Source organism: Bos grunniens, chromosome 26 (assembly GCF_055505025.1).
Source record: "Bos grunniens cultivar Pamir isolate PY7600 chromosome 26, Bosgru_T2T1.0, whole genome shotgun sequence".
NCBI lineage: Eukaryota > Metazoa > Chordata > Mammalia > Artiodactyla > Bovidae > Bos > Bos grunniens.
Window position 1 is genome coordinate 14,855,428 of NC_141190.1, and position 21,773 is coordinate 14,877,200.

A 21,773-nucleotide genomic window follows, 5' to 3' on the forward strand; every position below is an offset into this window, starting at 1 on the left:
TAACTTGCTGGGACCTGAACTCCAAACTCTGGGTCCCTGGAGCTGCATAGCTGTTTGGTTTTTTCAGTCTTCCAGTTGTTACTTTCCATTGGGCTCCTGTGGCCTTTCCCATGAATACACAGTTCAGGGGTTGGTCAAGGATTTGAGGAGAATTTATATGGAAAATTTGAGGCTCCCTCTCTGTGACTCACTGTTTCTGGGATTTCTCACTTCCATTTTCAGCTGCTATGACAACTCTGAATTTCAAACTCTGAACTCTTCAGCCTGATAAAAACTGACACTTCCTGCTTGAGCTCCATCTGTCCTACACCTGGCAGACTGAGGTGTGCCCTTTAGGTGAAAATCCATACACAAGTAGATTTTATCCGTGTTCCCTCCTTTAAGAGTCTATCCCTTTCAGTTTCTGCTGGCTCTTCATTGCTCTCTAGTGTCTGCAAACTGTTATTTTTGTTTTATTCAGAATTTATAATTATCGATAGGAGAAGTTAGTCCAATATAAGCTACATTTTGCTAGAAGTCAGAAGTTCCTGAGTGATTCTTTAAAATTAGAGATTAGATTTCCTCCAGTGGCTTCTCATCTTTCATGGTTTGAGTTCCCTCTGGAGCAGATTCTGAGATAAGGATTTTTAGTGAAAATTATTTGGGAGATGACCTCAGGGAACACTTGCAAGGGAGTGGAGGCATGAGATGTGGAAGCCAACAAAGGGTGTGTAATTAAATTATGAGCTACAATTGAGGCTCAGTTTGGCTGAGGAATTTTGAAAAACAGTGAGGTCATGCCTTAGTTATATCAACCAAGGTACATGCTTGGATTTTTATCCACCAATTCCCTGTATTCATCCAGGATTGATGGTGGCACTTATCTATCTAAGTCCTGCCAGAGGGTGGCTTCCAGGGGCATTGATCCCCAGAAATTTTCGCTTGCTGTGTTTATAGTCCTCAGACAGATAGGCATAGGTATTTGCAGGAAGCAATTTTTGTTTAATTTAGATGAGAATTCTGAAATGGGTGGGGTCCTTACATGTCTACTACACCATCCTACTAAGAAAAAATAAAAACTGCCTGTGTGAGTGTTAAGTCACCTCAGGCATGTCTGACTCTTTGCGATGCTATGAACTGCAGCCCAGCAGGCTTCTCTGTCCATGGGATTTTCCAGGCAAGAATATTGGAGTGGGTTGCTATGCCATCCTCTAGGGGATCTTCCCAACCCAGGGATTAAACCCACATCTCCTGTGGCTCCTGCATTGCAGGGGGATTTTTTTACCGCTGAGCCACTGGGGATGAAACCCTGTTAGTCACTCAGTCATGTCTGACTCTTTGTGGCCCCATGGACTATAGACCACCAGGCTCCTCTGTCCATGGAATTCACCAGGCAAGAATACTGGAGTGGGTTGCCATTCCCTTCTCCAGGGGATAAGCCCTATCCTGTCTTTAAAAAGCATTGCCTACCATAATTCATTCCTCACTGTTCTTCTCACCACTGAGATCTGATTGTAGACCTTTGTTTTTTTCTTGAACATACAAGCTTGTTTTTTTCTTTAGGGCCTATGTACTTGCTATCTCTCTGCCATGAATGCTCTTTTCATGTTGGGTCTTTTTTACATTCAAATTTTAGCTTACCATTTCCTTATCAGAGATGTCTTCCCTGAGCACCCTAACGTAGCCTCCAACTCTTTTATCATATCACCCGATCTTAGTTCTATGCATATCACTTATGGTGACTGACTTTTTTGATAATTTATACCTTTGCTTGTCTATCATCTGCTTCTCCCACCGTATAAAAGCTGTTTAAGAGCAAGAATCTTATTTATCTTATCACAGCATAAACTTACAAGAAGAACTCACAGATATTTGTTGAATGAATGAATAAATGAAAGAATGAACATACTAAGCTTTTCAAATAACAAATTACAAACAAAAAAACTAAGGTGGAAGCCACTCGAGTGTCCGTCAACTGATTAATAAATGAACAAAATGTATACATGTACCATGGAATGTTATTCAGCCTCAAAAAAGTAAGGAATCTCTGAGACACGCTACAACATGGATAAATCTTGAAAACGTTAGACTAAAAAAAAAAATAACCCAGTCATGAAATGACACTATTGTATGATTCCATTTATATGAGGTACCTGGAGTAGTCAAATTCATAATAACAGAAAGTAGAATGGTGGTTGCCAGTGGCTGACAGATGAGAATGGGGAATTAGTGTTTAATAGGTTTCAACTGGATAAGAAGAAAAAGTTCTGAAAGTGGTGGTGACGGGTGTACAACATTGTGAATGTACTTAATGGCACAGAACTGTACACTTAAAATGATAAGTTTTATACCATGTATATTTGCCACAGTAGAAAATTAAAAATGAATACGTTACTCTTCAGTTTACAGAGACAGATTAAGCCTGGATTTGAAATCCGACTCAGTCCTTACTTACTATATCACCTTGAGCAATTTACATTTTGAAATTTATATGAACCAGTCTCCTGACCTATAAAATGGTAATAATGATAGTACCCATTCTATGTGTTTGTTATAATAATACAGTTGTTCTTAGACTTATAAATCATTTTATGACTCATTAACGCTTCAAAGTTATATACATATACATAGATTCTTTTTTTGGTATTCTTTCCATTATGGTTTGTTACAGGGTACTGAATATATTTGCCTGTGCTATGCAGTAGGACCGGGTTGTTTATCTGTTTCACATATAATAGTTTGTATGAAAAAGTATTTGAATGCAAAAAAAAAAATCTAGAAAGAGAACAATCTTAAAGAACATTTTTTTTAAAAAAGATTTCAAAACTTCCAGTATCATAATTGTAGCTGAGGTAATTCAAACCAACTCTCCTGCTAAGAATAACTAGAAAAGCTAAACAAAATCTATTTAAAAATCTTTTTGAAGACGTCAAAGAGACAAAGAGATAGTAAAGAACTACTTGGTGCTAGATTCAAGAGAAGAAGAAAATCCAGAAAGATGATCCTGGCACTGAGGGTGTTTGTCGAATCTGGACAAGGTAGTTGAGAGACTGGCACTTTTAACTGTATCATTAGGTTAAGAAAACAAAATTTGGAATTCAAGACCCACGAAAGTGGCTGGCCCACCCCTTCTACCATTGCCCCTTTGAGTTGAGCTCTTGAAAGGCTGCACCTTAGGAGAAAGAGTAAACTTTGGGCGTTCTCACCACAGTTTTGGATGATATCAGTCCTTGAAATTAGATTAAGGTAATTCTGAATTGCTAGTGTCCCTATGCAACTACAACAATCAAATGTAAATCTTCTCTAGAGGAAGATAACACTCTAAGTCTCAATAACTACAAATTAGTCTCCAAACACAACATGTGGCAAAAAAGAAAACAACCAAGCACTCATGCAGACAAGAAAACATGAATGAACCAACAGAAAAAAACATGATGGACCTGTATAGGGTCTATATATTGGAATTCTTAAGCACAGAATTTAAAATAATTATGCTCAGTATTCAAAGGAATAAGGGATGAGATTGAGAATTTTGGCAGAGATCTCAAAACTAAAATAAATGACATAATACATTTGAGAATGAGTCAAATAGAAAATCTAGAACTGAAAAACACAATAGCTAGCCCAAGTTAAAAATATAGTTGATACTTTTTATAGAAAATTAGAAATGGCAACCCACTCCAGTGTTCTTGCCTGGAGAATCCCAGGGACGGGGGAGCCTGGTGGGCCGCCGTCTATGGGGTCGCACAGAGTCGGACACGACTGAAGTGACTTAGCAGCAGTGGCAGCAGCAGCAGACAAGGTCAAAGAGAGAATTAGTGAAGTGGAAGGTATGTCAGTGAAAAAGATCCAGAATGACTTATAGAAAGACAAAACGCAGGGGAGAGGGTAAGAGACATAAAGAATAAGAAGATCTAATATAAACATGTTTGGAACCCCAAAGTAGAAAGGAGAGAAAGTGGAACAAAAGGAATATTTAAAGAGATAAAGACTGAGAATTTTCTTTAACTGCTATTAGGGTTGGGCTTCCCAGGTGGTACAGGAGATTTAAGGGATGTGGGTTCAGTCCCTGGTTTGGGAAGATCCCCTGGAGAAGGGAATGGTAAGTCACTCCAGTATTCTTGCCTGAAGAATCCCATGGACAGAGGAACCTGGTGGGATACAGTTCATGGGGTCTCAAAGAGTTGGAAAGGACTGAAACAACTTAGGATGCATGCATGCATTATTAGGATTTAATCATCAGGGTGCAGATTCAAACCTGAATGGATTAAATATAAAGAAACACACACCTGGATACATCAGAGTAAAACTGCTGACGACCAAAGACCAGATAAATCTTTTTAAAAGAGAAAAAAAAATAGTGATTACTTACAAAGGAACAACGTTTAGACTGACATCTAACTTCTTAAAAGAAAAAATGAATGACATGATTGCTCAAAGAAACAGTGGAAGCCAGAAAACAATGAAATGGTGTCTTTGGTGTGCTGACAGTAAAGAACTTCCAACCTTCTAAATTCAGGAATATATCTCTTAAGAATGACAAACAAAAGTTAAGCAAATGTATCATCAGCAGGCTGCAGAAAAGGAAAGATAAAATGGTGTTCTTCAGACAGAGAAAAAATAGCCCCAAATGGAAGCTCAGAGGTGTAGGAAGGTATAAAAGCAACAAAAAAGACACGTATTTGGTAAATCTAAATTAATATTGTATGAAACCATTAAAATGTTTAGGGTAGTTCAAAATACAGATATCATCTGGCGTAACATTTTGTAGGAGAGGTTAATGTAAGGAAGGGGTAAAATTTTCAAATAATACTAGTACTTAAGGATGCATTTTATAATCTCTAGGGTGGCCCCTAAAAAATAGCCTAAGTGTATATTTCCGAGCAAATGGTGAAATGAGTGGAGTAATAAAACAATATTCAGTTAATGCAATAGAGGACCTAAAAGTAGTCAAAAGGAACATAGAACAGGTAGGACAACTTAGAAAGCAAATTATAAAATGTTAGACTCAAACCTGTATAAATCATTAATTGCATTAAATATTAGTGGGTGAAGTGCTGACAGAAGGCATAATTGTCAAATTAAAAAAGAAAATCTAACTACGTATCATTTTTAAAAGGCATTTGCAAAATATGAGAGGCAAAGTCAGCTGGTCCCCATATGGCAGGGGTATGTAGTGGGGTCACCCATATACTCATTTTCAAAGGAGGAATAACAAAAATATAATAGGTAATTTTGTTAAGTGTTTATTAAAGGGCCAGATTAAGCATTTTATGCAATTTATCTCAACTATTAGTGTCCAGGAGACGTTTTTGTGAACGTTTTCAGGAGCATTCCCTCCAAAGGGTGGTGGTGGTGGGTGCATAGTGATAACAAGAGTTAGCATCACACTGGGCACATTTGCTCCCAAATCCAGGAGGTGATGTTTTGGGTTAAAAATAAAGACTCTGCAGAAATCAGTCTGATATTTAGTCAAGCAAAACAAATCTTTTTTCCCACCCTGAGGCTACCAACCCTTACTTTCAAACTCCATCTCAATTTGAGATGTGGAAGCAAGGAAATCTGAATGACCTCACACTGACTTTGCAGTCACGAATGGAAGGAGAATAAGCTTTAGAGCTGGGGATTTTAACCTGACTCTGCTCTTGCCAGCGATGTGACTCCGAGCAAGTCAGTTTACCTGCCTAAACTCGACTTCTTCAGCAACGTGTGTGTAGGGGAGTAATCCTGCCTTTCTCAGGTTGAGTTAGGGTGAAGTGAGATACTGTGAATAAAAGCTCTTCTCTTTTCTATGTGGGATTCTCCTCCTCCAGTGCCCCACGTGCATATACCAGCATCCCAAATCTCAGATCACCTTGTCCAGCTTTTTGTTTTGCAGGTGAGAAAACAGGCATAGAGAGGCTATGGGATAGCTGTGTGATCTTGGGCAAATTGCTGAATCTCTCTGGTCTTAGTTTCTTCATCTATAAAACAGAGATTGTAAGAGCAGCCTCACTGAGTTTGGGGAAAGATTGAATGGAAAAAAAAATGAATGTGAAGGACTTGGCACTTGGTAGCCATATGATGCATGGTAGCTGCTACTAGTTTTTAAATGGATATTGTTATCATTTTGTGTAATGTGAGAAGTCATCCTACTCTGGGTTATTAAGAGCTGGCAGGCTGCAGCCATCTGGTCACAAACCCTGGAGTTGGTGGCTTATCCTGGGAAGACCTTCCTCATGGGGTCAGGGAGAGTTCAGTGAACTCGCAAAGAAGCGTGATTTTAGACGCTCCAAGGTACATCCACCCATCTCCTCTCCACTCCCTCTGCCTGTTATTAAACTGGTAGTTTTTACAACATCTATAAAGAACTTTCCTACCCAATTACCCCAGACAATAGGCTGAAAAGCAGTTTCGACTATGAAAACTTCGTGTTGGGTTCATTTAGATTGTTTTGCTGTGTCAAATCCTCACTTGAGTTCAAAAGTTCAGCTGAACCATGAACTTTGTAATTTCACAGCAGGCAGTTCTACAAATATAGTGGGAAGTGAAAAGGCATACAATATTTAAGGTGGGCTTGCTGTTTTGTATGTAATCTGGTTAGGAACGAATGTACATAAAATAGCCCTTAATTTATAGTACATGGTAACACATCAAGAAGAAAAGTAAATAAAACTAAACCAAACTATTCCTTGAATTACCTGACCTCCGAGGCTTCCGAGGGAAAGCACGTTTGTGACTAATCATTAGTGGACAAACTCAAGCCAGCTAATCTTCTTAATAAATTGTGAAGTCTTGTATACCTCTTGGTGTTAGTCGTGGCTTTTCTGCCTGTCTGGAACAGGCAGCATATCCAAACAAAAGGGTCATGACTTTATGTATTTGTTAAAGTTAAAATCCATGTTCTCATGTAACTCAGGCTTGATTTGACCTGGTTACACAAGTGGAGGTGGAGCGAAAGTTTCACAGGAATGAGAATAATGCTGTGCTTTCACTTGTCTATTAATAAACACACACACACACACACACACAAGTTCAAGAACCCCTCATTTTGTAAGACTTGTATTTGTGCAGCTTACATACAGAGCAAAGCAAACAAGATAACTAACTCACTTAAGCTGTCTTTCAGCTTGTTTCCACTGAGTCCTCCATACTGTGGAACATGAGTTCACGTTGCATCAACATTTTCTTCATTTGTTACGAGGAAATGGGTGGCTCATTGGTTTTTATGGTGCAGCATGTAAACGTGAAGAGACAACTTACGGCAGACAGCTTGGGGCAGGAGGGTCAGTACAAGCAAGGTGTGTTTTTCTACAGCAGCTGTTTATTCCCCTTTATTTACCAAGGGGTTGGTCTGTGGGGTCACGAGCGGAAAGCTATGCCCGGTCATTTGTGGAAGCAGAGAGGAAAAGAGGGGGTGAGAAGGTCACGTCCTATGACGGATGGCTCCTCATGAGTTTAATGGGACCGGCTTTTTGAAAGCAGTTTCCCTTTTTACTGACTTTTATCTTCAAGTTGCCAGAATTCTACCTCTAGCCAGCTCAGAACACTTTTTAGAAAAATCCCCCAGCGGGGACGGTCCGGTGTTCTTCTACTGCCCTCCTCTGTGTCTCCATACCGGAAGGTTCTGGTCCAGTTAAGAGTTAGTGAAACTTTTTGTTCTTTCCAGACGTAAATCATCACATAAGATTTCGTGCCTCCAGCTAAGAACCAGGATAACAAAGGGTGAGAGAGTGGAACGGAGACTGTGAATCTGGTTGACCTAGTTAAAGGTGGTCTGTCTTCCTGGGGTTATGAAGATGGAAGGAGAAGCAAGGGTCACTGCCTTTGTGGCTGGATGAACCGGGCTGCCCAGATTTTACAGCCTGGTTTCTGGTTGACTTGCCCTCCACAGTGGGACTGCGTGTCTCCTGATGAGGCCAGCACAGGAAGGAGTTGGTGGCATTCTTTTCAAGGGCTTGTAAGATAGTGAATAGCGACAGGGGGTTTTGTTCCTTCAGAAAGCATTTATGGAGAACGCCCTTCAGGGGAACGATGGGGACCGGTCAGGCAGAGGTCGGCTGGGGAAGAGAAAGAGACTTCTGGGGGGAGATGCTAGAAGGTGCAAGTAGGGAATGGGGGCTGCGTCTGGTCTGCACCCCCTGGTTATGTCTGTACAACAGTAAGAAGGGAATAAGGATTCCCAAGGGACAAGAGCGTGCATGGCGTTGACCCAAGAATAAAATGGAGAATGGGAAAACAGGAAAGAAGCGAGATTTCTGAAGCAGTCAGGCTGAGGAGGTCTGCACAAGCTTAGGAAGGGCTGAATAAAGGCAGTGGAGGCGATGGGAAAGGGAAGATGGCATTTCAGATGCAAAAATGTCCAACTTTCAGCTCACTGCTCTGTCCTGTGATTCAGCTTCCTGGTTGGATCTCACTCTGCATTAGTTTTTAGGACCTTCAACAGCTGTTCAGGGGTCACCATAACCAATAGTTACTTGTCATCTCGGTATCAGTATCTTTATGCATATATTTATCTCTGATCCTTAAACAGTCCTGAAAGGTATGTGCTAGGGTCTGTAGCTTATGGCTGAGGAAATTGAGGTCCCAGGGTTAAATGTCTTAACAAGTGTACCCAGTAGACAGCGGCAAGGATGGTCTGGGAGCCAACTCTCCTAATGTGAGGCTTTAAAGAGAGAAGGACGCCACTTGAGTCCTTGGATCGTGAGGACATAAATAGCTGCCTTTGTGGATGGCCATGACCCACCAGGAAGACTGCTTGGGTCTGTGCTTCCATGCTCTGGGATGGGTTTGGGAAGCCCAAGAGATGTCCTGGGGTGACCTCCTTGGCCAGGTGCATCTCAGCTTTTTTTCTGTAGCTACAACAGGACAAGGTTTTGAGTCTGTATTTCTGTCCAGCAGGACTTGGTAAAAAAAAAAAAAAAGACAGAGAGAATAAAGTTCTTTTGAAATGGATTCATTAAGTCCAGGATAATTTGTGAGACTTGTCAGTGATGAGAAAAGAAAAAAGTTAAAACCAAGCTCAGTTTTGCTATGTGCATTCCACATCTACTACATTCTCAGTGGCCTGCCAAGGTGGTGCTGAAGGCAGCAGCTCGGTAGTTGCCTAATGAGTAGCTGTTTGGATCGTGTGATCCATATTCTGCCCCCGCCCCACCCCGAGCTGACTGGAGGTGAAGGTTGCTGAGCTCTGAACCTGGCTGCAAAAAATAAGCTATGCCATTTGGGAGGATTTGGCTTTGGGAACTGAGTGACTGAGTGAGTGTGCAAGGGAAATTGAAAATGAAAAGGCAGGATTTAGAGGAGTTGAGAGGAAGGAGAAGCCGGGGTCTAGTTAATGAGAACAGCATGGTCAAATTCACGAAGGTGACAAGGCTTTTCCACTCTGTTTGGGGGACAGTCAGTGGCCACTTTCCCCAGAGTAGATGGTTGGTGCAGGGGAGGGGTAGGAAATGGAGAGAAGTGAGCAGCTCACCAGGCAGGGTTGGGGGAGACCCTCAGTTGCCAGGCTAAGCACTCTGGGCTGTAGGTTACAGGGAGCTACTGAAAATGAAGTATGAGGGAGGGAGGCAGGAAGGATATTTTCAGAATATGAACCTTGTAGCAGTGTGTAGAACGGATGGAAGGATATGAATCTGGTAACTAATTAATGTCAGACAATAATCAAATGTTATAATCACAGTTTGGCTGCCTCTTCAGCTGACACAAGGATGATCATTATATGAATAACTCAGGTCTCTGCCGCCTCCTCTATTCTCAAACTGATTGCTGGTTTCTGCTCATTCACCACATATTATTTGAGACATATTCTATTCTAGAAGTGTGCCTGTCCCTGTCCTCTGTTTTAGTACCGGCAGCCTTCTGCTTCCTATAGTTATTTATATGTCTGCCTCCACCACTACAGCACCTCCCGGAGGAATCCAGATTTCCAATTCGAGTCTGTTTCCTAGAGCATGCCTGGACTAAGATGACTGGAGCCAAGGAGATCTTTATCAAAGAAATAGCAACCCTGCCTCCTAGTTCCTGAACTTGGCTTCCAGGGTGGAATCTATTATTAAATAAATAAGGCATTAACCAAATCAAACAACTTTTAATGACCCAGAAAAAATAATTCAATTCACAGAGCAAAATGAAGAGCAGAGCAGACAACTCAGCAGCGCGGCTCTCAGTGGAGTCCGAGAACACTGGTAGCAGTGTGATTTCACAGTTAATCTTGCAAGAATCCCATGCAGTTTCCTGGGGGAGATGGACATCTGCCCTCCAGACTTGGTGTATGTGTGCTCACAGATGATAAAGAGAGCTAGAGGTCACCCTTCTTCCTTCCTTTAGGATGAATTGGTGCTAGGCCCCGAGGATGCGAAGACAAGGAGACCTCTCTCAGTCCTTGGGGTGGGGGACTGCAGATAAGACAGTTAATCCAGGGTGAACAGGGGTCCCACAGAGGCCAGTTCAGAGGAAGGAACCATCAGTTTTGCTGTTAGGAAAATATAGGGATCGAGGAAGGCTGCCTACGGGAGGTCAGTTTTGAACTAGGCCTTGGAGGATGGGAAAGTCAGGTGGAATGGAGTAAAGAGAAGAGTATTTTAGGCAGGGGACCCTGTAAGAACAAAGACACGGTGGGGCTCGGGGTGGTTTTGTTTTCGTTTTGATGAGAGTACCTTTGCTTTACAGTGCTGTGTTAGTTTCTACTGTGCCGCACAGTGAATGCTTTTAAGCAGAGGTGCTATTGGCATTTTGGCCAGGACTGTTATAGGACGCTGCCCACGCCCTAGTTGGACTGCACACAGTTTACATCCCTCCCCTACCAAGCACCCCAGAGTGACAGTCAGAGCTTTCCAAGCATTTCCCAAGGCCCCAAGGAAGGAGTGGGTAAGGGTGTGTTTGGGGTTCAGTGCCACCCTGCCTGAGAACCACTGGAGGGAGTGCTTGAGACTTGATCAGTGGTGTGTGGGGCACCATATTTTATGGATTCTTATTTAAGGAAGCTTGGGCCTTTTCCTTAGAGTGTGGCAATCAGTGCAAATTCTGGACGAGGGGAAGACCTGGTTGGAGGGATCTGGTTTTATAAAGATCATTCTGACCTCAGGGGTGAGAGTAGATTAAAAGAGGCAGAAGCTGAGATGTCCAAAGTAGTACTTCCTTCTCTCCTTCCCTCCCTCTCTCTCTCCTCCCCTTTCTCCCTTCTTTCCTTGTGGATGTATTTTTAGCAATGCACAGTTAGTAAGTTAATTGTTCTCTGCTTTTCCTTCCATTCACTTATAAATTTCAAGGAATGGAGCCTCTCTCCCAGGACCTGCCATGTTGCCTGGAAAACTGCTTTTCTGAAGTGGTTGTAAATCATCTCAACAGCCCCATACCCAGCCTTGTGTACCTATTATATGGATGACAAAACTGAGGCTCAGAGGTCTGCATTTAAATCCTAGGCTCTTAATTACTGTAGTGACCGAGGTGTTCTTGTTGGCATTTCCCTATTAATTAAAAGTAACCAAAACACCCAGTGTGGTACCCAGGGAAACATCTCTGAAAGATGGGAATTGGCTCTTTTGCCTTGCTCTTCTCCTTTCCGTCGGCTTTTCGGGATCCTGGAAGCTGTCTCCTGTAAGCCTCAGCACTGGGCCACCGTGCTTTAGTGATCGCCATTGCCTGATGTAAGAGGCCTTCAGTTCCCCTTGGGGAAAATTACTTTACTGAAAATCATTCACTGCCCTCAACATCTTTAGCCAAGATGTTCTCATTTTCTTGGAGCCAGAATAAGCTGGCAGGGTGCTAGAGTCAACGCCGGCTGGGACCCACGTGTGCTTCCGCTGGCCAGGGAGTGACAGGCGAGGCAGCAGCATCCTTCAACCCAGACTTTCTCCCGGCCTGATTTATTGCTCCCGTCTCTTGCTCTGGCTTTTGGCTAAGATTTCCTTCCAAAATCTTTGCTGCCGATCCAGGACTGTCCATGTGTGTTTTCGCTTTGCTGCTGTTGACGGAGAGCTTTGGGTAGATGCCCTGACACCACCCACTCTGGCCTTATCTGCAGGAGCCATCTTTAATTTGTCAAAACCCAGGTCTACTCACAGGCTCGGGTCCAAAGCCACTTCCGCCCCTTCCCCTGCTCCGGCCACAGGTGACTGAGTAGCCGGCTTCAGAGGCTTCATGACACAGCCCAACCTCTTTGAATTCTGACCCAGGGCTCCTAGTACACTCTCTGGTCAGTTGCATCAGAGATCCCTTTTGTAGAAAAATAAAAAATTTTAAAAATGCAATAATGTTGTCTCAAGAGAACCAAAGTAACCATTTATTTTGGCTCCACCATATCAATTCAAGGAAATCTCTTCCCTCTTCTTTAAACTGTCCCTGGAGTCGGCTAGGTTTGTGCGCTCCACCATTCACCCAGGGCAAAACCCCTTCCATCTAGCCCCTCTGGATCGCATTTGCCAAAGTGGGAAAGCACTCAAGCAAAATATCTTCCCCAGAATTAGTGAAAGAGTCCTTTTAAGGATAGTTAATAAAAATCAGGCATCTCTTTTAGTGTAATTTTTCACCTCAGAAGCCAAAGTATAGCTTTGCTTTTAAGACATGCAGACAGCAGAAGGCCTGCGCTGGGTGGGTTGAAGGTTTCCTCCCAGACACCTGGAGCTCTGGAGCCCCCACTTGGAGCAGCTTGTCTGTGTGGCCGTCTGACTCTCCCTCTCCCACATAGTTCACATTTTCCTGTCATCTGACTGTCACTCCAGCTGCATTGTACGAAACTAGTATTTTTATTTTTGACCTTTGGAATTTTTTTTTTTCCCTAGCGCCTAGGGACAGTAAAGCTGGACTGAGTCTTTGTGGAAAAAAAAAAAAAAAATCTCTTGTGTTTCTCCAAATTGCAGACTGTCTAAGACTGGTCTCAGGATCTGCTTGTATCAGCAGCTGCCACTCAATCCCTGTTCTTTACACTGGTGGGGAGGGCAGGGATGTGTGGTTTGAAAGAATTCTCAAGATGATTCCAATAAATACCATACCAGCTCCCTTGAGACTCTCAGTTCTAAATACAGGCGCAACTGTTTGGCTCCTCTGAGTAGACTCATAGGGCTTTCCGAAGTTTCAGCTCTGAAACCTCAATCAAACCACTTTATAGTCTTGATTTGGTCAAAATGGTTGAACCGGTTATGTATGGATGTTTGAACATGGCTTTATTTCAAGTGTTTCAGTCTTTCTGAGAATTCTATAAACTTTTGCACAGGTCCTACAGTTTCTGCTTCATTGGGCTTAAATTCCTTGGGTTAACTTTGGCAAATTGTTAACCATTTGGAGTGTCCGGTTCTTCATCTGTGAAACGGAGGGCTTGTACCTGGCTGTGCTGTGGGGACTGGGTGCCTTGCCTTGCACAGTGGAGGAGTACAGTAGGGCCCTCGATAAGTGGCTGCTACAGTGACATTGATATTGACAATTGAGAATAAAACAACCTGACTTTTCTTCTCTGTAACACATCCCAATCTTTATGGGCAAGGTATTCCAAGATTGCTCCAACTGTGAAGACAAGGGTGACAATCGAAGCTATTTATTGAGCTTCTACTATGTGCCATGGTGTGGGGTTAGGTGCCTGCATGTACTCGCTCATCTCACTGTTTTGAGGTGACACTGCTAGTCCCGTTTTACAGCTGAGCACCTTGAGTCTGAAGAGGCTGTTAATATGTCAGTCAAGGTTCTTGCTTGCAAGTAACAGATTGATTTAAGCAGAAAAAGCTCTCAGGCAGCCCACAGAATTGCTGGGAAGGTTAGGGAACAGGCATAGAAAACAGGCTCAGAACACATGCTCTGAGGACTACAGCCAAACCCACATTGCAGAACTGTTCACCAAAACCACTAGCCCGGGACCGTGGGAGTGGCCACCACCACGGTAGCCATTTGGAAGTTGAATGTTGCTGTCACTGCTGCTGCAACAGAAATTTTTTGTTTGTTTGTTTAAATATTTGGCTGTGTTAAACAAATATTTAAATATTTGATTAAATATTGGGGCTTCCCAGGTGGCGCTAGTTGTAAAGAACCTGCCTACCGATGTAGGCAACAGCAGTTTGATCCTTGGGTCAGAAAGATCCTCTGGCGGAGGGCATGGCAAGCCACTCCAGTATTCTTGGCTGGAGAATCCCAGCCAAGAGGAGCCTGGTGGGCTACAGTCCATGGAGTCACGAAGAGCTGGACACAACTGAGCAACCGAGCACACATGGGTCTTCATTGCAGCACGTGGGCTTAGTCGCCCTGTGGCATGTGGGATCTTAAGTTGCCTGACGAGGGATGGAGCTTGCGTCCCCTGCAGTGGAAGGCAGACTCTTAACCACTGAACCACCAGGAAGTCCCACAAAGAATTCTTTCCTCTTCTTGCTTCATGAGTCCCTGGCTCCCAGTTCTAAGCCTGGGATGGGTACCTGCTTACCCTAGTTTGGACCACATCCTCCCGCTCTGCTGCAAGGGAGGCTGGGAAAATAAGTATCTGGCTTTAGGGGAAGGGAATATTCTGTTCCAAGGCTCATTTGGTAAGGAATTCCCCCAAATGTAGAAAGGAAAGCAGACACTAGAGTAGTCCCCACACCATTAAATGTCTACCACTTTGAGAAATTGGGATTCTTCACCAACCTGCACACACCCAAACCCCCCTTACTGCAACCTTCTGTGGGTTGTGTGGAATCCTTATTTGCCTTCTCCAAGTCAGATATTTCACTGGTTGCCAAACTGCCAAACCAGACTCCAAGTTCTGGCCCTCAACAGGTATTTACTTCAGTTCAGTCACTCAGTCGTGTCTGACTCTTTGCGACCCCATGAATCGCAGCACGCCAGGCCTCCCTGTCCATCATCAACTCCTGGAGTTCACTCAAACCCATGTCCACTGAGTTGGTGATGCTATCCAACCATCTCATCCTCTGTCATCCCCTTCTCCTCCTGCCCTCAACCCTCAAAAGCATCAGGGTCTTTTCCAGTGAGTCAGCTCTTCGCATCAGGTGGCCAAAGTATTGGAGTTTCAGCTTCAACATCAGTCCTTCCAGTGAACACCCAGGATTGATCTCCTTTAGGATGGACTGCTTGGATCTCCTTGCAGTCCAAGGGACTCTCAAGAGTCTCCTCCAACACCACAGTTCAAAAGCATCAATTCTTCAGCACTCAGCTTTCTTTATAGTCCACCTCTCACATCCATACATATTTACTTAGTTCTGTATAAATATTGGTGTTCATATTAACAAAATACATGTTAATAGTTCTAAGAAAACCTTGGTACTCAAATATATGAGAGGCACTGGAGGCTGAGGATCCCTGAAAGCACAGTCTTTGACTTACAGGGTCATTTGATGTTTGGTTGGAAAACATTCCTGAGCTGGTCTGTTCCTCCTTTTTACCTGGAGAGGAGAGAAGTGCATGTGAGAAACCATCCGTAGTCACAGATGGATTGTATGACTCAGTACCCTTCCTCTGGCCTATAATCTCATAGAAAACTCTGAGGGAGAAAAGCAGGGCTCCTTCAAAAATAAAATCAAGCCAACAGACAAAGCCAAATTTGGTACAACCTTTCTAGGGGCAGTTGGACAATATGTGTCAAGAGCTTAAAAAATGCATTTAAGTTTTTTTGTTTTGGAGGATAATTGCTTTACGACACTGTGTTGGTTTCTGCCATAATCAACATAAATCAGCCACAGGTATACATCCAGCCACTCCCTCCTGAATCTTCCTCATCCCACTCCTCTAGATTGTCCCAGAGCACTGGATTGAGCTCCCTGCATCACAAGTAAATTCCTACTTGCTGTCTATTCTGCATGTGGTAATGTATATGTTTCCATGCTGTTCTCTTAATTCATTGCACCCTCTCCTTCCCCTCACTGTGCCCACAAGTCTGTTCTCCACATCTGCATATTCATTGCTGCCCTGAAAATAGGTTTATCACTAACATCTTTTTAGATTCCATGCGCATAAGTTAATATATGTCCATCGACAGATGAATACAGAAATTGTGGTACATATACACAATGGAATATTACTGAGCTATAAAATAGAATGCATTTGTGTCAGTCCTAATGAGGTGGGTGGACCTAGAGCCTATTATACAGAGTTAAGTAAGTCAAAAAGAGACAAAAAATGTATTTTTGATTCACTAAGTTCATTTAGAAATCAAGCCTGGGGAACTGTAGACAGAGGTGTGAAAAAAACTTATGTTCTGGGATATTCATATGAAATAGGGTAATTTATGCTAGAAAAGTATTGATCCTGATTTTTAAAAATACATGTCTATACTGACATATGTTCATACAAAAATCCAATTGAGAAATACAGCAAAATGTCAATTGTGAGATGTTAAAATTTTTTTTTTAACTATTTTTGAGACTTCCAGAACATTCTTCAGTAAATGTGTACTTTTTTCTATAATTAGAAAACAATTTGTATTACTTAAAAAATTCCATCAGATAATACCATATTCAAAGAAACCAAAGAGAAAAAAAATTAAACCAATTTTCAGGGGGGCAGGGCCACTCTGTCTATCCCTAGGGGCCATCTGGGTATAGGGCAAATTAAAACCTGAAAGTTTAAAGTCAATCAGTTTGTCTTCATGGGCCCTAAATGGGGAAAACTTCAGTCATTTCCCTTGCCTGGCACTCTTGTGGTCAGAGAATGAAATCCAATCGTGGGGTCAGTTGGGTTTATACATTCCATGGCAAACCAATTTGGCCATTTCTCTGCATTTCCCAAAAGTTCTCTGACTTCCTAGACAGGAATTGTGAACACAGGGAGACCTTTATGCTGGTTCCTGCAGCACATCTGGTTTACAGCGTGTGCCAGATGGGCCCCCTTTCATCTGGAGAGACGGGCAGGAGGGGACACAGGAGCCTCTGTAGGTCCACGGAACTTCCCCAGTGGAGGCTCTGGTTTTTGGTGAGAGGTGTTTCAAGTTAAGCTGTGAGTGTATCGTGTTGGAATCCCAGTGTCCTTTAACTTTAGGGGAATATGCTTTTTATTAGATACTGCCCACCTGGCATTTAGGTTCGTTGCTCAGCCCAGAGATGTTTTGGGCAAGCTATTGGTTGGCTTGTGACACCATCATGCATTACGCGAATATTTATTAAGCATCTAGACAGAATGCTGACTTTCTAACCTTCATAGCCTCAGTCTGTTGTTTGGTCTATACCTAGCCTATGATCATACCAGACTTTCCATCACCTTGAGCATGCAAGTGGTATTGTTAGTTGCTAAGTCGTGTCTGACTCTTTGCGACCTCATGGACTGTGGCTTCCCAGGCTCCTCTGTCCATGGGATTCTCTAGGCAAGAATACTGGAGTGGGTGGCCATTTCCCTAAACAATGTCCATGTTTACAAGCCTGAGAATAGTGAAAAGAAAGATACTGCTGGAGGAGAGTGGCTGAGAAGAGAAGGATAAGATGGTTGAATGGCCAGTACCAACAAGGTGAGAGAAATAAAAGAAGAGTGGGGCTGAAATGCAGGTGCCACTGCAGCCATGTTGGGCTTTGGTGAGTCCACATCAAGTGTCTCTCCAGGAATGTCTCTGCCCACTACTGTTCTTAAAGACTCTTCTTTCATTCCTTGCAGAAACTTGGGGAAAGGAAGCCAGACACATTCTCCCCATTCCCTAGTTACCACCAAACTCTTTTCTCTTACCCCAAAGGCCTGAATATTTCTACTGAGCACTTTCCTAGACAACCAGCCCAATGGGACCTGACCAACCCTCATGTCACATAACAGGACATTTCTCTTTGTCCAGAAACCAAACAACCAGAAGCCGAATCACTGAAATGCTCACAGTTCTCTAGAAGAGTGAACACTATCTACAGTGACTCCAAGATTTCTCAAGAACTTAACATGAAGATGGAGAAAATAGTGCTTTGAAAAGTTGTTGGCTTACATGCTTTGTGCCATTCTTCAATTAAAAAAAAAAAAAGCTAATTTCTATGTACTTTAGATACAGGATCTCTCAGGGTCCAGGCAGGAAGCATGGTTTAAATTAGGAGACTTAGGGAGATGACCAGCTATAGAAGGGTAATCAGGGTTGAGGGAGCCCATGAGGAAAGTTGAGGCATCAGAGACTAGCAGCAGTGAGCATTCATCACCACCTCTGGGCCTAAAGGGGGAAGAAGAGGGACCAGTGTTAGTGGAGATCAGGGAATGTAAGAGACTTCTTGGAGGGAGCTGGTGGGAGCCACAGACTCAGAGGGGTGGAATCTCTACCAGAACCAGGGTTCTAATGCAGAATAGGAGCGGGGAAGAAATACCCTGACTTCTTTCTCCTCTCCCTTGCTAATTTCCATTGACCAAACCCAACCAGAAGCCACATGGTCTAAGGGAGAGTTCAGAGGAAGAAGATAATACAATCCCTAGGGATCAGCCTCCTGGTACACAGACTAGAGCAGAAAAAAGCAGATAGTGGACTGAGTAGGGCAGGGCGCAGGTACTAATTCTCTCTTGTACCCAGAATACAGAATTATTCAGAGCATTGTTTTCCATCACTCTTGCTAAATGTCATTTTATTGGTCAAACCTCCCAAGAGTTGTGGGTTTTTTTTTCCCTCCCACAAATACTTTCTGAAAGTCATGGCTGGTTATCCCTGTAACAATATATTTTCCTTTATTGAAAAATATTTATTGGGTATGTATGTACCAGACACCATTGGAAAAGGGCCCACACTTGCCCCCCCACCCATCATTCACATTCATGGGGATCATTTCACCTCCAATTTTTTCAACAAATAATCCTTTCTGTTTGCACCAGTATTTATATAACCACATCAGCTTTATTTTTTTGGTAAATCTCAGTTTTGTTTGACTTGATAGTCTGTCCTGGATAACTGAACTCCAGGCATCTCTGAATCTAACAGAAATTTGACAGGTTTTTTTCCTCAAGTAGAACTCAAATTGTTGGTAGTCCTATATATATATTTTTAATGAGGAGATAGTACTTTTGGTGTTGTAAAGAACTTTCAAAATAAAACTAAAATGAAATAATAAACAAAAATAAATATAAAATAAAAAATTAAAAGTCCTTTTTTAGAGTCTACATCAGCAGATTTCAAGTTTTTTGCCTGCAGCCCACAATCAAAAATACTTATTGTATCCCAACCTAGTTTCACGAAACAATAAGCACCATTACCTTGTTCGAAGCATCCTATTACTTTCTTTTCTATCTTATCCTATTTCTTTAAAAAATGCTGATAGTAGCCCACTAGTTCATTTTATAGTGTATTAGTGGGTTGCACTCTGCAGTTTGGAAACCATTGGCCTACATAATCTCTTGAAGCTTTTTTCGAAACAGACCCAGCACTGGAATCTGCATTTTAAGGGTAATAAGATGTCCTAAATGTTTATTTCTTTTAACCATCATCAGATGTGCCAATTTCACCATTTTTCTTTGATTTTAAGAGCTGCAAGCTGGTCTGAGCAGCAGCTCTCCACTATCTGTGGCAGAGTCCTGTGTTTACTGTCAGTTTGGCTTTCTGGGAAAGATTGAAGGCAGGAGGAGAAGGGGATGACAGAAGAAGAGATGGTTGGCTGGCATCACCGACTTGATGGACATGATGCTTTGCTCAAACTCTGGAAGTTGGTGATGGACAGGGATGCCTGGCATGCTGCAGTCCATGGGATCACAAAGAATTGGATACAACTGAGTGACTGAACTGAACTGGCTTGTGATTGGAAGTGATTGGCAATGGGGGTGGGCAGCTGTGGCTTACCAAATCATTTTTCTAAACACAACCAGTGTTTTTTGCTTGTTTATTTTAGCCTGAAGAAATCTGTTTGACTTGCAGTTTGGGGGAGAAAGGCATTATTGCAAAGATAGTACAGGTGGTCCTGGGTGGGCACCTGACTCATTGCTGAGGGACTGAGGGGATTTAGATGGGATTGGAGTGCTCTTCCACCACCAAGACTACACGGGAGGGGGCCAAGGAGTGAAAATCAGTACTGCTGTTCATCAGGCACTTAGGTATGTTGCGTGTGTGTGCATGCTCAGTCATGTTCAATTTTGAAACCTCATGGACTCTAGCCTGCCAGGTTCCTCTGTCCATGGGATTTCCCAGGCAAGAATACTGGAGTAGGTAGCCATTTCCTCCTCCAGGGCTTCTTCCCAACCCAGGGATCAAGCCTGCATCTCTTGCATTAGCAGGCAGATTCTTTGCCACTCGAGCCACCTGACATTTAGATGTGTTAAGGGCGTTCTGTACGTTCTCTCATTTAGTTCTTATAACAATCCAGTGAGTAAGTATTATTTTCTTCATTCTAGGGTAGAGGGAGTGTTATTGCCATTTAGACAGGAGGAAACAGAAGTTCAGAGAAGTTTCATAATTTCTTAAAGCTTCCACAGGTAATGTAGAAGGCCGAGCTAGACAACAATTTTATCTCTTACTTGTAATAGTATAATAATTCTTTTGTCTTTAGTCTGGAAAGAGGAGCAGGTAAAGAAAATCCTTTTGGCCCTGGAGCATTAGATGTGTGGTTTAGGGGTGGGAGTTCGCTTTCAGTATCTGGGATTGCCTTGGGAAGGATGCCATTTTTTGTGACTTGATTTCTTGGTTAAAATTTAGAATTCCAGGTATAACACAAAAAGATAATTGGAAAGTAGAGGGCAACTAATGTTATCATTCAGCTTGATAGTAAAAACAACATACTTCTAAGAGTCATTTAGACTGTCTATCATTCATAGCATGGGCTCTATGAAAAAATTTTTAAAAGAACATCCAGTTCCAAATAATGTAATTTGAAATACATTTGATTTGTGAACTGGTGAATTCATGGATTTAATGTATGCATGTCTGATTGTCCCCCTCCCCAACCAATGATAATGCATTATTCATTTACAAAGCTGGGAACAGAGAATTGGGACCTATGGAAAGAAAGCTACATCATAGGCTTCTACTGTAATAAGTAGATTCAGAAAAAAAAGGGGAGAGGGTTGCTTCAGAATTTTCCCAGAAAGACTGGTGTTGAGACTTTTAGAAAGAAAGATGTAGTAACAGACTTGATAGTTTGAGAACCAAGAAGGAGTCAGCATATATATTAAGGATACTGGGACTTTTAGCCAATTTACAGACTAAATAATGTTAACATCTTTTAGGCTAAAATAATGTTAACATCTTATAGGCTACAGTAGTATCAGCAGGCATTGTAAAGACCTTCTCCTTTGAGACTTTGCTTAAAAGAGCCAAAGTAACAAGTTTATAGTCTAGATCAGAGATCAAATACATCTTTTGGTACTTGGACTTTTTTATTTTCTTTATGTGATATTGTTACAGTTATGTTTAAGTGAATTAACTAGACATTTTTAAGCCCAGTGGATATTTGTCTGTTCTATATAAACATCAGTGAAGTATCTCTCTGGGTTTTAGCTTTCCAGGACTTAAATTGTCCATGAAATAACTGTTTTGCTCATTACATTAACCAAAAAAAAAAAAAAAAAAAAGCAAGGCAGATCAGTTGATAGTTATAACTTGAGATGAGAGTTAGGATAGGGCTCCTTTTGGCATATGTCCCCCCAATTTAAACATGGGTAGTAAAATAAAAAAAAATAGAAAGAAGATAAATCACATAATGCTTATATAGATAATACAAGTTACAAGTTTGTGGATCCACAGAGTCAAATGCTTATAGTGGCCTGGGAAGTTACATGTAGCCTCAAAAATCCAGTGGCTCTGGAAACTTCTTATATGTTGCTACTCAGATGCCCAAAAGATTTGTAATCAAAGGGTCAAGGCCATGGTTCTGTACAGACACTGCCTCTGAAAATGACTCATAATGCCTTTCTGATTAGTTTTTGGCTTTGAAAACAAAGATATTTCCATTAGATTTGACCCATTGAGGAGA

The 21,773-nt window shown here is 42.2% G+C and overlaps 1 long non-coding RNA gene across 4 annotated transcripts in view; it reads left to right on the forward strand.

Annotated features, from left to right (window-relative positions):
- LOC147344059 (uncharacterized) overlaps positions 1-21,773 on the forward strand; it is a 78,668-nt gene that overhangs the window by 37,703 nt on the left and 19,192 nt on the right. Inside the window, exon 1 of one of the 4 annotated variants that reach the window (XR_015155652.1) lies at positions 19,762-19,899. The exons of the other annotated variants lie outside the window; for them this stretch is intronic. This is a non-coding gene — a long non-coding RNA (uncharacterized LOC147344059). Of the gene's footprint in view, positions 1-19,761; positions 19,900-21,773 lie in introns of those variants that run through there. 4 annotated transcript variants of the gene reach the window in all.